We start from the raw sequence: 10350 nt of genomic DNA on the forward strand, positions 1-10350 counted from the left end.
ATTGATGTTTTGTAACTTGTCGATTCGTTAAATGTCAATGCGTGATTTGTCAATGTGTGAAATGTCATCGTTGTATTATGCTAACGATCATTATGACGACAGATGGCGCTCGGTTTCTTCTTCGGTGTATAAGCCTCCTGTAAGGAGAAGCACCTCCATATGGAATATATATATATATACCTGAGTAATTTTAATCAATCAATTACAGCAAATGCGTCTAAAAGAAAGCAAAACAAAAATTGCATGTTTACAGGACCCCAGTTTTATTTTATTTACTGACGCGGACTTTCGTTCGAGAACGGAAACTTATAAATACATCCCGACAAGTCAAGTCAAGTCCCTCGACGTAATCGAGCTCTCCTAATTGCGAGGTAATTGAAATAGTCGTTGGTCCGTGGAATATAATGACTGCATTATTCAGGTAAATACAATAAGGAGATCTGGTAATAAACCGTATGATTGACAATGAGACAACTATCCACCAAAGCGAAGTTCAAATAAAGTCGATGTAAGCAAGTATAGGCAACCTACGGCCTTCAAAAATGAGAAAACATAATACTAAATAGTCGGCTATAAAAGGCTACATTATTACTGGAAAACCCAGGTTCTATTAATAAACTAAAACGTATCTATTAATCATAAAATGCTATTATCGGTTTATTTTATTCTGATAGGAGGGGAAAGGGCTGACATATATATATTGATATACATGCCTGCTGATTTTTTTCTGGTCAAGAAGCTTAAAAATTGCCAATACCAGATTCCCGTTCTGGCTAGAGGAGAAGGCTGATGCCATCATTAACCTTATCAGCATATTCCGGTATTCTAATCCAGAGTGATAAAAGATGTGTATGATCTGGTAGAAAATTTAGACTAATTAGCATAACTAACTTTAATTTTAGACTGTTATTGAAAAATTTAATATCAATATATTTATTATGAAATAACTATATAATTATATATCACAATATATACTTGGTGTATTTTCAGATGAAATAAAAATAAATTACAAAAAAAAGATTCCCGTTCTATAAAAATTTACAACCAAAAAGATCAAAATATTCACGAGTCCCTCGATCGCAACAGCTGCTTATTAACGCCTTGTATTCCCGATATGATCCCAACCCGGTGACACACCTCCTTATAGCCCGGCAACCTTACCAAATCTTATATTTTGTCGATCGGATCGTTAATTAACCGAAATAATTCACGATGTTAATCAATAAAGCTAAAAGATTTTAAATGTGCATGTCATGTAAAATAAAAAAATCATTTGCAATTCGGAACAATATAATCCTAACGCAATTGACAAACCATGCTGTATTCCGCCTGGCTCTTCTGTCCAGCAGTCAACCATGATCCAAGGTCGGGTTGTTGTCCCTTTGTCACATTCCCCATTTCCATTGTCAATCTTAAGTCTAGGTGACGCGTGTAGTAAAAAATAAACAGTTTCATAGTTTAACGATCATGGTCATTAACAAACTATCCAGAAGGAAAACCTCCTAATATATTTCGATCTAGTACCATGATCATTCTAGATTTGTATCTGTATCTGTAGGAAAACGTTGTGGATAAAATACAACGATAGACAGAGCGCCGTCGATGTATTGACGATGCACGAGAGCAGTTTCTGAACGACTGTCAACGCTCGCGGTTTGCGCACTACAGTTTCTTCATGGTGGTTCCACTCGAATACTGTTTTTACGAAAAATAAGTTGGAATATTGTGGTATTTTGCTCGTTGAAATCTCAAAACACTTTTTGAAGTTCTTGATATGTAATTTTTTTCAATACGTTTCTTGACTGATCATTGTTCAATCGGGCACTTGGCAGCAATTGATTGTCCTTTTTTGGACGATTATTTTTTAATTGTCTGGCTCTATAGTACTGAAAAACTTTCTTATCAGGAATTCTTGTGTTAATTTTGACTTCTTGACTACGTTGCATTATTGGAAATATTGGTAGTCCAATTTAGATCCTCGTTTAGTTTTCTGATTCCTTTAGATTTTATTACAAAATAGTGCATATTCAATACTACGGAAGCGTATTAGGGACATAGAAAAAATAAATATTTGCAGTGAACTTTTTTTTCAAAGTCGAAACTTTGACATTTCAAATCTCAAAATTTCGACTTTAACTCGAAATTTTAACTTTTCTTATCTTGAAATTTTGACTTTCTAAAATCTTGAAATTTCGACTTTTTTAAACCTCGAAATTTCTACTTTTTCTAAACTCGAAATTTCGACTTTTTCTAAACTCGAATTTTCAACTTTTTCTAAACTCGAAATTTCGACTTTTTCTAAACTCAAAATTTCGACTTCTTTTAAACCCAAAATTTTGACTTCTTTCAAACTCGAAATTTCGACTTTTTCTAAAACGACTTTTTCTTAACTTGAAATTTCAAATTCTTTTAAACTCAAAATTTCGACTTTCTTTAAAACTCAAAGTTACGACTCTTTTTTTACTTAAAATTTCGACTTTTCCTCAGTATTTATATGTTTGCGATTACCACATTCACAGTCATTTATATCAGCAAGGTGGAGAGCTTTATACATCATAAACTTCATAAGCATATTTTAATAAACTAAGCCATTTTAAAGAGGTTATTTTAGATATAAAATATTGTTCTTGCCGAAGAACAAATAAAATATGTTTCACCTTCAAATACATATTTCAAGTCTGGACTTCAGATATGTGTATCAAGACAACCCCGCTATTCCGACACGCCTATATTACGACATACTTTTATTCAACAGTCTAATATATAAAACAAGGGTTAATAGTTGTGTTATAAGAATGCAAACTTCCAAAACTAGAAAACTGAGCAGCTCATTGGTCGTACTGTATATGCATGGCATTTTTGGCTACTTGATTTACCATTGTTTAAACAAGGCAAAGTCAGTGACTTGCTATTGGGATACCAAACATGCCTTTGAAACTGTGATGCTAAATGTTCTCAGATCTGACGATCCTATGACAGTGTGGCGGAAACTAAAACATGGAATAAGGGGGGGAGGGAGGGGATTCTGTCAACATGCATGTTCTTTACGAATGATTTCTTCAATATTAAATGCTAATCCATATCTTAATTTAAGAACAAAACCAATTTCTGAATATAAATTGCCAAAATGTGTGGATGACGCTTTTATAATTTGCGTCCATGTCTTCTCCTTCTAAAATTGTAATAACTGTGTTTGAATACTAACATCAAAGTTTTAAAAGTACTAAGAAAAAGTCAAAATTTCGATATTTCAACAGTCGAAATTTTGAGATCAAAGTCGAAATTTCGATTTAAGAAAAAAGTCGAAATTTTGAGTTACACGAAATTTTGAGTTTAAAACAAGTTGAAATTTCGAGTTTTAAAATAAGTCGAAATTTCGAGTTTTAAAAAAGTCGAAATTTTGAGTTTGAAATAAGTTGAAATTTCGAGTTTTAGATAAGTCGAAATTTCGAGTTTTAAATAAGTCGAATTTTCAAGTTTTAAATAAGTCGAAATTTCGAGTTTAAAGTGGAAATTTCGACTTTTTGGAAGTCGAAATTTCGAGCTTCTAAAGAGTCAAAATTTCGACTTTTCAAAAAGTCGAAATTTCAAGAGTTTTAGAAAGCTAAAATTTCAAGTTTAAGTCAAAATTTCGGGATTTGAAAAGTCAAAATTTCAAGTTAAAGTCAAAATTTCGGGATTTGAAAAGTCAAAATTTCAAGTTAAAGTCAAAATTTCGGGATTTGAAAAGTCAAAATTTCAAGTTAAAGTCAAAATTTTGAGATTTGAAAAGTCAAAATTTCGACTTTGACAAAAAAATCCACTGCCAATTTTATTTTTTCTGTGTCCCTAATACGCTTCCGTACAATACAGTTTTAATATATAGTATACATTAATTAAGTAACTCATTTAAAAAAAAAACATTCAGTTTGTCTTTGCAAAGTTCAAATATGATATAATAAACTGTGACATCTTTTATCTTCATTACTCAGGAGCCAATTAAATAAAAATTGTTCGTCTATTTGCTTCTTGTATTAAAACATCATTAGAGAATTGCATTCTTTTCTGAAATTTTTATATTGATATTATAATATTAAGGAATAATGAGTGTCAAATCATTTCTCCCATTCATGATACACTTAGTTCAAAATTTGCGGCCCAGGACACTATTAGTATAAATTTTCCAGCGCCGTCTTATATTTCATGTATTTAGTCTTATTTTGACCCGGTTAAATATTAAGTATAAATTTTCTGCCAAGTGATATTAAGTATAAATTTCCTACCAAGTGACAGTAATATATTTGCGAAGTTGATAAGGAAGCCCGTTCCAGCGACACATCTATGATATCTGAATACAGGATCCCATCCCAGGTTCGGTGACCAGAACAGTAAACTCTAAATAAAAGAGAGACCCTGATATACATGCTATATAAAACAAACAATGTATTTATCTATTTGTTTTCTTTTATATAAATGTGCTTTACATAATTGATTTAAATTGCATTGGTATATATTCCATATGCCGGTGCTCCTACTTACAGGAGGCTTATACACCGTAGAAGAAACCGAGCGCCATCTGTCGTCATAATGATCGTTAGCATAATACAACGAAGACATTTCACACATTGACATTCCACACATTGACATTTAACGAATCGACAAGTTACAAAACATCAATATACAAATTAACAATTTACGAATCGACAAGTTACAAAACATTAATATACAAATAGACAATATACAAATCGACATTTAACAAATCGACAAGTTACAAAACAGCAATATACAAATAGACAATATACAAATCGACATTTAACAAATCGACAAGTTACAAAACAGCAATATACAAATTGACAATATACAAATCGACAAGTAACAAAACAACAATATACAAATTGACAAATCACACAGTTACAAGTTACAAATTGACAAGTTACGAAGTAAGAATTTTGACCCCGTTGGCTTTCCATAAAATATACCCCAAATGATGCTGTGTCAGGTGACATGGGCTGGAAACCACCATGTGTTAAACAGTGGATAAATATTTTTAGACACTGGTCCAAATGTACAAAAATGGACAATAATAGAATTAATTATAAAGTTTTTAAATGGTCAGTGATGAAAGGTAGTTGTAAATTAAAAAATTGGTGCTACAAAGTTATGGAGATGTTGAAATCATTTGATTTTGAAAGATATTGTAAAATAAATGAAAATTTTCTTGATAGTTATACTTATAGTATATCTCAGTTAGAAGAGAAAATGTTTGATAAATATAAAAAAGACTGGTGTACCAGAATTTTTTCATATAGTACCGGTTGTAAATTGAGAACATATAAACTTTTTAAACATACTTATAACACTGAGCAATATTTGCTACAAAAAATGCCACTGCGCCATCCTAGTGCTTTTTCAAAGTTTAGATGTGGTGTAGCACCATTAAAAATTGAAACTGGTCGATATGAAAGAAAAAATCTAGACGAAAGAGTCTGTTTTAACTGCAATATTTTAGAGGATGAAAAACATGTACTTTTAAATTGTCCCTTGTATGAAGATCTAAGACATGCTCTTTTTATTGATATATTGTGTCATAATGATATGTTTTTAAACTTGTCTGATGAAGAAAAATTTATATATATATGTTTAAAAATACCAAAATTTGTAATATTGTTGCCAAAACCTGCAATAACATTTTAACAAGGAGAAACAGTATTTTATATCATTAACTACTGTATTTGTAGTATTTTATAAAATGAATAAGTATTATTTGTATTTTAATAGTCTCTAATAATTCTTTTAAGAATGGCACATACATGTATTTAATTGTTTTAACTATGTTTACTGTATAATTAATTTTATAATTGTATCTTGTTTTAATCATGTTGTATGTGGTGAGACTTTAATAAACTATTGAATCTGTAAAGAACAATTAATCCTAGAGTCGTTTCAATTAGCGCTTATTAGGCCTAAAACCCAAGCGATAGATATTTATGATGTAATGAGGCATGAGGACCGTCAAGGGGTCTCAATCAGTTAATTCTTTGTTAAATTAAGAAATAAACTTTCTTGTGCCTCACCTGGAAACAAAGTCACATGACTTTAGTATTTTTGGTGGCGTTTGTGGTCACTTGCAAAGCGACCATCAACGAATAAAGTTCTATATTTCAAATTGTCTGTATTTTTCCAGGTGAGTGCAAATATTAATAGTTATTTAATATTTCAAATGTAAGAAGTTAATTTATATTATGTTTAATGAAAACTAATATTCTAAATTATTCAGAAACTGGTTTTAAAGAACTTATATCTAAACTTTAAAGAATCAAGTCATTATATGAATCTCTTAACATTTGCTAAAAAGATAAATAGCGTGGCGTCATCATAAAATCTAAATAATGTAAATAATTAAAGTAATAATTATTTCACATCTCTATCTAAGTAATTCAAGTTAAGTCTTTTAAATATTAAATTAAATAAAATGTTTAAATAGAGTTGCAGTCGTAACGTATTGTTATGTTAAGTCTAGTTTTGCATTTAAAAGAATGATTTCAATCTTCAGCTAAGGAAGTGTTTCGGTTATTACCTTACCAGGAAATCTTTCTCCGTCCACTTCGGGACAACCTCATTTGAGTAGTCGATATTCCACCACCACATCTATGTACACTATTTTACACACATTATCGGTAATTATATAATACACTTGAGCACGGAGATATATCAATGTTTCATATTATCCTCTATGCATCATTGAATTAGCAATGTTTAAAACAATTTCCACATTATACGAGTATATACAGTACACTATTTGACAGGTATGCTCTCGGCACAACAACAGTATAAATACGGGAGTATCGATGTTCGGAACATGTTATCAGTTCATAACAATGAAATATCCTCATTTCCTTTTAATATCTAAGGATCGGTATCTTGCTATATGTAACGCATACGACATTTGCCTGCATATTGCATCTAATTTAACAATGTTTTCACTATTTCCTTTTAGTCCAGTATAGTATAACGTACAGTCCAGGATTATTTGGATTTTATCATGACTGGAAAGTGTTCTAAAGTTGTCTTTCGATATTAAATGTAATATTTCATCGATCAGGTGAAAATATTTTTGTCGGATAGGTTCTAGAATTTGACAGTCCAACAGGAAGTGACAGAGAGTTTCATCGCCTTGATCACATAATTTACAGATCGGAGTTTCGTTTTCTGTATATCTAAATCTTTTATTCTGTAATATATAAGTACCAGTTACTAATTTTAATTTAATTGCCAGTCTTGTTGTTTCTCTGGTCGGATCGTTAGTTGTATTTATGTCCAAAAGATGGTGAAATTCCCCAGGATTGTATGCTTCTATATTAAGATGTCGAAGAGACATATAGCTTTTTCCGGATTAAATTATTGCTTCTTTCCAGTATTTATAAACGGCAATTTGGACAGTTCTCTTCCATTGAAACTTTTTTGGCGCACAGTTTAGAAGTTGTAACGGAGATGGTAGTCCATATTTAAATATCATTTTCTTAATTGAAATAAACCAGCTGTTGCTCGATTGATCTTTGACGGTTAATTGTCTAATAGCCAATTTCTTTTCTAAATTTGAGTTATCTTGCCTACATATGTTATTAAATAAAATTAGCGCTTTTTGGTCGATTTGTGCTTCTATAGGTAAGAATCCGGATAGGATGTAAATACTCGGATCTGGTGTACATATCGGTAAAGACATAATTCTCTTAAGCAACTGTTTTTGGAACTTTTCTAATTTTAGTAGATTTGATGAAGTAGGTAATATAACTTCTAAACCGTATGTAAGAATAGGTTGTATAAAGGTTTTAATCAGATGTAATGAGGTAATCGGATCAAGTCCATTCTCACCATGCAGTCCTGTTGACATGAGACTGTAGGCGGCTCTCCTAGATTTAGTAATGTTCTGGTCAGTGGTTTCATTTTGAGAGTTTTTTGAAGATGTTGATCTAAGAATTCCAAGATGAGGTGATTTGTCAACGACTGGCATAGGATTTTCATTCAAAGTTAAATTGACTGATTTAGACTGTTTCTTGCGGTTAGATGGTTCTATTTGTAAGACAACGCTTTTTTGAGGCTGTAGTAGATAGTGATGGTTTTGACTATATTCAGCAGCTATATTTATGAGAAGTTGTAGTTCTGCTGGATTTTCGCTCATCAAGGCAACATCATCCGCACAGGCTATTGCATTAACAGAGGTTTCTCCAATTGTGCATCCCTGTGCAACATTTTCAAAATTATGAAGTAAATCTTCAATATATATTTTATACAGATCTGCACTGAGAAGACCTCCCTGTTTAACTCCCTGTTGGACTGGAAACTTTTCTGAATAATCATTTGCCCATTTGACGCATGCTTCTGTGTTTTTATGTATTTCATCAATTAATATCCAAGTCGCTGGATTGACATCGGTGAAGTGTACTTTCCGTAGAAGCATTTTTAGGACCACAACATCAAAGGCAGATTTCGCATCCAGTAAAGCTATAAGAAATGGCGATTTCTTGTCCATGTATTCTCTATATACTTCCTCAACTATGATTGCTGCATTCAGTGGTGACGCATTTGCAGTGAAGCCTCTCTGTAGTATTGACTGTAGGTCGAGAGAATGTTTTCTCAGATCATCACGTAGTATGTACTCAATTATTTTCAATAATATTGGTAAAACAACTATACCACGGTAGTTCTTGGAGTAGGATTTGTCTCCTTTGTTTTTGTAAACTGGTGATAATAGACCCATCTTTATAAAATCAGGAATCAGCCTTTTTTGAAACATAGTATTAATGAGTTTATGTAGAAATGTCAAAAATAGGTCCCCTCCATATAAATAATTTTCTATGGAAACGCCATATATGTCTTCTGCTTTTCCTTTATTTATGGATTTAATAGCTTTTTGAATGATATCCATGCTTACTTCTTTTGATGTAAATTGGCGACTTATTTCTAAGATTGTATCATAGTCCATTTCACATAGTTGTAAATGCTGGTAATTAAATGATGGATGTTCAGTTGGTATTGCCAGTTTTTTAAAATGAGTATGCCATCCAGATAAGATATCATCTCTTTCGAAAGTTTCTCCATCAACGTTTAGGTCGTTTATGAAGGTATTGCCATTTTGTCTTTGCTTACGTATCAGTTTGTAGAAAAGATTTTTGTCGCCACTATTCGAGTGTATCAAGATGTTCCTCTCATTATGTTTCCTTCGTAGCTCTTCGTTCCTGATTTCCGTCCTAAATGTTTTCCTTGTCAGTTTCTTTTCAATAATTAATGGATGGTCGATGTTCATTGGACGTCCATTGTCCTTCCATATCTTGTATGCTTGCTTATTGGCTTTTAATGCGTCAGCAATTTCTTTGTTCCAGATATTTAATTTTAGTTTGTTCTTGCCATATGTCTTCTGTTTGCTAACTTTTTTGGCTGTTTCAGACATTAAATTTGTTGTATCTTTAATGATCTGGTCTATGCTCTCATTATCGTTTTCTAGCATATCTGAATATTTGATGATCTCTTTGCTAATGATGTCCGTGTATTGTTGTTTATCTAATTTTTCCCATTTAATTTTCAGTTTCTGATTGTTTGATGTTTGTTGAGCATGTTGAATTAAATAGCATTGCATTTGGAGAAGTATTGGGTGATGGTCAGAGACATTTACTGGATGGTCTGTTATTCTCTTAGATGGCTGTAGTTCTATATTGCTGTGTAGAAAGTAATCTATTTCTGATACATCTGCACCGGATGTGTTAATAAAAGTTGGTCCCTTATGGTTTGTTGTTAATTTACATTCTTTCATAAATTCCAGAAGTGCAATTTTACGTTTGGAGTTATTTGTTTCTTTGACAATGTCTTCATTAAAGTCACCTCCAATCACTATATCATGTGTCTCTTTGTATTTTTGGACTATCTCATATAGTTGGTCAATGCAGTCATCAAAGATAATTTTGCTGTCTGTTGTTGATTTAGTTGGTAAGTATACAGACATAATGACAGTTGGTTTGCTAGTTAATAACTCAACGCATTGAATACGAGTAGAACCATCCGTAATAGGTTTAATATATTTATCAATGGCTTTATTCCATAAAATTGCTACTCCTCCAAAACCACGTGGCATGTATGAGGCTGATATTGGATCATCAGAATCTACGGCTTTACCACTTCCCGCAATGTTGTCATGAATTTCTGATAACATATTTAATTCACATTGAAATAACCAGTGTTCTTGTATTAAAAATATATCAATTTCCTTTTCCATTTCCCTAATAAAGTTCCCACTTGTCTTTAAATTCTTACAGTTAAAAGATAAAATGTTCAATTTCTTGCTATTGCCTTGTTCTGAGGTCTGATTACTACTTTCTG

Source organism: Mytilus trossulus, chromosome 7, assembly GCF_036588685.1.
Source record: "Mytilus trossulus isolate FHL-02 chromosome 7, PNRI_Mtr1.1.1.hap1, whole genome shotgun sequence".
Taxonomy (NCBI): Eukaryota; Metazoa; Mollusca; class Bivalvia; order Mytilida; family Mytilidae; genus Mytilus; species Mytilus trossulus.